Source organism: Battus philenor, unplaced genomic scaffold, assembly GCF_028537555.1.
Source record: "Battus philenor isolate CCGP_79_NKW_IND1 unplaced genomic scaffold, ilBatPhil1.0.hap1 SCAF_3, whole genome shotgun sequence".
In the NCBI taxonomy this organism is placed as follows: Eukaryota; Metazoa; Arthropoda; class Insecta; order Lepidoptera; family Papilionidae; genus Battus; species Battus philenor.
In genome coordinates, this window is record NW_027181693.1 from 12,324,966 (window position 1) to 12,332,050 (window position 7,085).

Sequence of the window (7,085 nt, forward strand, 5' to 3'; positions counted from 1 at the left end):
AATGTAGAGATGAAAGGAAGCAAATATGTTCACAATTGTAAGATACAGAGATTTGCTTTACATGTTTTCCTAACATAATCTAATTCTAGTGAGCATTGTCACTTAAGTTATTTTTAAAAATATTAGGACACGAGTTCAGTTTGCCTCTGTATGCCATTTCTTAAACCATCGATTCATTGATTATAGCTTGGGAATCCCATACTCGATATTAAAGATTTAATTATGTTTTTTTACTATTAATTCATGTTTTATTAATATTTATTGGTAGCTCAAATTAATTGAAAAAATATTTAAGGCAGAATCGGCCTTTAATATGAGAAAACGGGATACCAATAAACATCTATGTCTATAAAATTTTGTATAGCGCGTCAATTTAATGTACCCAAAGTGGATCAACGATTCTTAAATAGAAATTTTAACGCCAAATTTCTATCAATCAATACTATATATAAAAGTGAAATTTTGTTCCTTTATCAATGTTTGTAAAGGAAAATCTGAAACGTCATTATTCAATTATTTTTTTATACTTTAATTTTATTTCGTATCACTTGTTAATATCATGTTGACAGATTTGGTATGGCCGATTTTGATAGAAAATAGAAACAAACAGTGTTTAGTTATGCGAGCTTATCATGGGATTTTCAAACTTAAATAGTTACGAGGAGTCTTAGCGACCAAAGAACAATTTTTTTAAACCTACATTTTATTATTTATATTTATTCTTAAGATGGTGAAATGCTGCAAACTTAACAAATTAAAGCAACATGCGTTAAGTGTTAGCAGGTAGACGATTAAGACTTACGATCGTTGGTCGCGGGATCGATTCCCAGAATACAATCATATATAATTACTCATCAACCACGCCATCAATTAATAGGATTTATAATTTCTGACAAGTTTCCAGAGCATACGCAGTAGCCTCTGCGTGCCATAATAACACGCTGTAATCACCAGCCTTGCCGAGTATGGTATATAACCCCATAGATAACTTTGGGGAAAGCCTATACTTTGTAGTGGGCATTTATAGCCTGAAACGGATTGAACGAAAGAACATTTAATAGGAAAACATGAAAGTAATTGTAAAAACGTTATACAAAGTTAATAATTTCAATAGCAACAACAACTTTCAACTTGTAATTACACTAACAAAATATCTAAGACTAGAACTCGCCTCACAAAGGATACTCGACCCGTTTGCTTTATTTATTCCCTTAGGAATGTATGAAATATTCAGTATTCTAAGCGAATAAAGGTTTTCTTCACTTTTCATGTAAATCGACATTTTAATATTTAATATGAATGCAATACGTGTGAACATGTCTGTTGTACGATAGATTAATCACCATCATCATCATCATTTCAACCATAGGACATTCACTGCTGAACATAGGCCTGCCCTAAACATTTTCAAAAGGATCGAAAGTTGCCTGCATCCCAACATTTGTCGTCTGTCCACCTTGTGGTTTGACGTCTTACGTTAAGCTTGCTAGTACGTAGCCTTTACTCCAGAACCTTGACGCCACGCTGGACTTCTGTTCTGCGCGCTAAGGAGCATACCCATAGCCTTTCCAATCCTCTGGGTTATGGCTATGTTAGGTTATATATATCTAGACCAATTTACGTCAACCATCAATTTTTAATTGTCGAGTATAATGATTATTGCCATCCCAACTATTAAATTAATTATTTATAATATTAATTAATGTTGTATGTATATATATATATATAAATGTATATACATATGTAAGTATATATACATACATATGTGTAATATGTATATATATATATATATATATATACATATACTACACACTCGATTTTTAAGTAATATTTAACATTGCTTATATCTAACATATCTAAACATTTCTCGTAAGGGAACCCACAATTCAGATTTATTTCTTTTTCTAATTAAAGAATATCACGTAACTTTATACAGCGTTTATTTGCACAAGTTTTATTAAAACTTGCTGCTACGTTATTAAACACTCGCAAAGCAAGTTAAAGACCCATCTATTAAAGTTAACAGCGTGGATTAAGGGCGAACGGCGGCCTACAAGGCCAAGATGACGTAAGTGGAGAGGGTAAGGCGCCACCCTGACGGGGCTCGCAAAGCTTTAATACATATTTCATTCTGATCTATATTCATTTAGTACGAATATATGCATAGTCGTTATTAAATGAAAATGTCCACTACGATCACAATAGTTTTTAAAGTTAACTTATTATACATACGTTTTCGTTAAGGCGAGAGGGTGTTTATTATAGGAAGAAAAACAAGAAAAATTACGACGTAAATGCTAATGATTATTCTTTTTTTCCCACATGGTAAATTAAACATCCACTATATAGTTGTCAAACATTTGGTGTCAATCTAAACCAAAAAACGCGTACTAGAATGTAGTAACAAAGGTATTGTATCCTTACTTAACTAAATCTTGAACTGTTCCATACTAGAAAACTTATTTTTGTAAGTAACTGTTGTTCATTATTAAAACATTAAATCAACAACAAAAGTGATAACTTTGGAACACATCTTTATTAAAACTACGACAGACTTTTAATAGTTTTTAAAGTTTTTCTTTCTTTTTTTTATTCCAGAATTTTGTTTGTATGGTAAGATGGAAAAATATCAATTATTACAACAGAAAAAATATTTATTTTTACTTAGGACACATTAAACTTTGAAGAATTAAAGTCTATAAAAGTTACATCATAAGAAATTCATGAATGAAGAAATTAACATATGAAAGGACCAAAAATGTTTGGCCACCAATCCTCAACGGAACCAAGTTCATTGCAACCCTAACACATTCGAAAATATAGATTTATATCCCGCCTTTGGCAACGTTACATAGTTAATAACAAACTAAGATGTAAATTCGGTACAAATAATTTGAAATTTCACTAGTGCTTAGAGAGAGTTTAATTACGCTCATTGTCTCTCTGCATTGCCACTTAAAATTTAATGTTATTGTATAATTATCTGAAAACAAGTCAAGAACAATTATATAATGACAATAAAACAAAACATTAGAGATATTCTATCTATCAATATTATATGATGAAGAAAAGGACTCATGAATTTTTTTTATTTAGATATTAGGATACTTAAGACTAAGAAAAAGTATAAAATACAAAACACAACAGTTTGGCACAATTGATAGTTATTGCCACGACTACTCAGCCTGAACTTACACGTAAATCTGTAGACAAAAGAAAGTAACACAGCCCAGCGGATTGGCAAGTAAAAGTGATAGTGGGCAAGCCACATAGTGCAAAAAATATATGATCCCAGAAGCCTTATAGTTCTATAGTGTCTCCGCGGACCAGTAAAAGCATTGCAATAGGTCCGCCCTCAAAATGTAAATCCTTATGATATTAGGAAGACGCTGGATACAGGCCGCTTTCAACTGGTCTTATCAAAAATCCATGGGGGATGCCCATGTACACTTTCAAGCTATATTTATGTATAGGTATCCTGTAATAAAAAAGGTTTCTAAAAAAGTATTATAAAATTTTAGGGTAGTTCAAACTAAGAAAATGTATGAAATACTAAACCAGTCACAGCAATTGCCAGTAACTGTACGTTTCTTTCGTCAGAATTTAGTCATAAATTTGGACTTCATCTATTGTCAAGAAATTTCCGACAGCTTTTGTTTTTTGAGTATTCGCCAAAGCACAGAATAATTGGTACAAGGCTAATTGTTGAATTTTCGGTCGTACAAATATTTATGTTTCAATTTGATTTGTTTTTACGCGCATACCATATGACATAGGACACACAAAATTTAAAGAAAAACAGAATATCAAAAAATAAAATTTAAACAATGTTATATCATAATCATGAAAAAGTCTAAGCAAAAATCAAACCCAAGAAATTTACAAATACATACATTGATTTGGAGCCAAATAAATATAAATATCCGATAATTAAGGATGAATATGTAATGCTTGAAGCATTAACAAGTTTATTTACTTTATATCCTATAGTCAACCACGAAGAGAACACGTCATATATACAAAGCTAAAAAAACTTGAGAAGAATACAATCAAAACAGATATTATATTCAGTATATACATACGAGTATAATATTCCGACACAAAAAAATCACAAATATTTAAAATACATTTTCCTTTGATTTTCTAAACATAATTTCGAAAATAAAGTTTTGATTCCGCGTCATTTTCACTATTTACAATATTAGGGAAAAAAATCTTTGAATATTCAACAAAGAATTAAGTAATGAAATGCGGTACTGAAAAATGAGGTATAATATGTGTATCGGGTAAATGCTTCTCCAGGATTAACGAAATATATTTAACTTATATGAGAAACTAGATCAGTGAACACGAAATGTGTTCTTAGTTACAAATTTAAATAGAATAGTCTATGAGAAAAGAATATATAACATATGGAAAGATTAGTAATTTATGTCTACAAGAAGAGTAAAATTTCCGTATAATATTTGTAATAAAATAATAACGGAGTGACTTACTATTATTAATGAAGTAATTTAAATATACGTATCACATAGACGTAATATTTCAAACCAGCGTGCAATAAAACCAAAAACTTTCATAAAACAATTAGTCTTTAATGAAATAAGACGCTAACATGTTATCTTCATGAAGTGTGGTCCTGTCTAGACATAGCTATCGTCATCCATCCGGACTGTCTGCTTAATTAATTTATTATCAGACCTTGAACAAGGAGTGTATTATTTTAATATTACATCAAAGATAAAAGATTTCTGTAATTATAATTTTCTTTTCCGAAATACTATTAGACATACGTAACGTCATCTTAATCGACGGTTAAAAAAGAATTGGTAGGTTTTCAAATAAATATGCCAAATATGGAGTTTAGCCGTAACGAATAAACTGGTGTTTCTCGGTGATGGTACGGTCTAGTAGATGTCTCAGACATCTCAATACAAACACCGCCTTTTTACCTGATACATTCCTTTTATGGTTATGGTATGGTACATCACAGGCTCCCTGAACTTATTTCTTATTCCAAAATCATCATGGGAACTAAAATTAATTGATTACTCACCTCAATACGTTACCAACGAGTATTAAGTCATTTTAGCCATGACGCTCGCAGACAACCAGATAACTTCGACAAACAACTTGTTGTAGGGAAAGACCACATAGATGATCACCCTCCCTCTGATCTGATCAAATCCATACAAGACTACCTAATACTACTGCCCCGGGGTAAACTTATAATAGAATGGCATCGAAATATTTCGCTATCAATTCCGTCAATGAGTTTTCAGACAGACATGACCTTTAAGAATGTAGAATCGAGAACAATGAGAGTTCTGCAAAATGTTAAAAATTACCGTTTTTTCTTTGAAAGTAAAATTCGACAAACTTGCTGTTAATAAAAAATTTTTTGCGTTACTATAGTGTATATTTTGTAAGAGAGAATCACCGTCGAAGCAATTGAAAATTGTTTTGCAGGACAACAGTTGGATAGATGAATGTACCGCTAAAGTTTTATTCGTATCACGTAGTCTCTCACTTCAGACCTTGTTAGCAAGTTTACGGTTGCCCAATGAGCTATGGAGACGGCTTTGCTCTTGATTTCTCTACACAGTCCAACTAGAAGTGACAGGCCGCATAGAACATATTGCTGCGGGAGCCCAAATTTCCAAATTTCTGGAATGGAGACGATCAACGGGCAATCGTAGCATAGAACCTCCACCCAGGTGAACCACCGACCTTATTAAGGTTGCTGAAACACGCTACCGGTCTTATTGTAAATCTATGGCAGGAACTTTTTATGTTCATCAGCGTCCTATAATTGAAATGATAGCGACTCAAAAATTTGCATCAAGTTAGTGTTGAGACTTTTTTATTAACACAAATATTGTATCTCGCTAGATTTATTAATGATATTATTCTTATTAGAGCGTTTTTGCTGCGGAACCCTCTTAAAATAGTAACCAAACGAGAATTCTTGATAAAAAAATTGCTTATTTTGCACATTTTTGCAACTTCACGTGTACACAATTTATAAAAAAAGGTATCGCATAATGTAATAAGAGTTCGGACGAAACGAGAGATGCCTCGTGTAAAAAACAAAATATTCCATAACGCTAATTACATAACGCCTTTTTTTACGAATAATTCGGATATACAATTTTTATTTTGTATATGAAATTGTGTAAGGAATTATTAAACAATAATTTTAATTTCGAATAGATACTGAATACTATTACAAAAAGTAGATAATTAAAAATAACATATCATCATCATCATCATCGTCATTTCAGCCGTAAAATCTCCACTATTGGACTTAAATTCCTTCGATTCGAAGATTTCTGAGAATACTGGTCAGAAGCGGACTGCTTCCAGCGTCTTCCGACGATCTTATCAAGGTCATCGATCCACCGTGTTGGTTTTACGCTACGCTTGACAGTCTATAGTCTCCGCCCTAGAACCTTAATACTTAATCGAAAATTCATCATTATCACGTTAAGCGAAAGGCGCCCCTACAAAGCACAGACCTCCTTCAAAGATCACCACAATTAAAAAAATCATCAAATAATAATTTGTTTCTAATAGGTGCATGCTATTACACAAGACCGACTAGATAAAAATACATAATCATAACTGATTACAGTTTTAAAAGCGCCTTATTGCAATTGCTAAACCAAAGTGACGTACCGCCTCATGACCCAAGGGTGATATGGTGTTGTATAATATAATATTAGAAAATTGTGATTGACCACATTCACTTCCTAGTAAAAAGCTTAAATTTTCACTTACTAGAAAAATACTGATTTTATCTTATCACTTACTACTACAAAAATTACTGATTATAACATTTAAACCCTATTTGTTTAACTACCAACGCATCATGATTGAACTTTATAGGATGTAGGCTTTTAGGAATTATATATTGCTTTTGGTTAGTGATTCGAAATAAATAAAAAAACAGTTCTTCGAGAAATTAATTATAAACCTTTACTTCTCTCTGTCATTAAATTATATCATCGTAATTTTCGCATTTAGATGCTTATTTTATACAGATTTATTGTACATATATCAGTTTTAAATATATAAACATATCA